The sequence below is a fragment of the Gavialis gangeticus genome, unplaced genomic scaffold (assembly GCF_001723915.1).
Source record: "Gavialis gangeticus isolate Ggan-Ray unplaced genomic scaffold, GavGan_comp1, whole genome shotgun sequence".
Taxonomy (NCBI): Eukaryota; Metazoa; Chordata; order Crocodylia; family Gavialidae; genus Gavialis; species Gavialis gangeticus.
Window position 1 is genome coordinate 4,052,887 of NW_017729014.1, and position 757 is coordinate 4,053,643.

Sequence of the window (757 nt, forward strand, 5' to 3'; positions counted from 1 at the left end):
GGCAAATGCAATATGGGGGCGGGAGGGGGGGCAGTATTTTTCATTTCCCCCACTTCTTTGTTTTCTGTCTGTCATCCAACTCCTAAATCTCATTAATTCCTGTTATTTTAGGTCCTTCCCTATTCCATATTCTCATGATAAATTACTATTCTACAACTATGATTTCTAGTGAGTTTAATATATGGGAATGGCTAAAACAGGAGAGTGTTTATTTATGCATCTAGAATAAATTACCTGCCTCCTTATCTAACTTGTTAAACTGAAAAACATAGAAAGATGTAATTTGCATTTTAATGCATAAGTTTAACTTTTTTTCTTGCCCTTTCCCTCCCAAAAAAGCCCCCTTTTTTCTCCAGGATCTGCGTGTTATGGTGTGGGAAGGAAGCAAATAATCTCTCTCTTTAGCTCTTGGAGGATTTAACATTCTCTTTCATCTCCTTCAATAATAATAAATAAGCAGATATATGCATTGTTCATCTACTCACTGGAAATGTCAGCTAATTAATCTTCTCAGCAGCCCTCTAAGTCAAGCATCCTTATCTCCATTTCACAGATGGGGAAAATGACAAGGATAGAGGTTAAGTGTCTTGCCCAAGGCCAGAGAAAGAAAGTTAGTAGCACAGCTAAGGGAAAAATAAAAATTTCTGATAACCAAGCCCTGCATTCTCAGAATTAGAATAGGCAGCTCATTTGAACTGCAGGCCTCTCCTAACCTGTCTATAAACTTATCTACCTTTATAGAGCATCATCATACAAT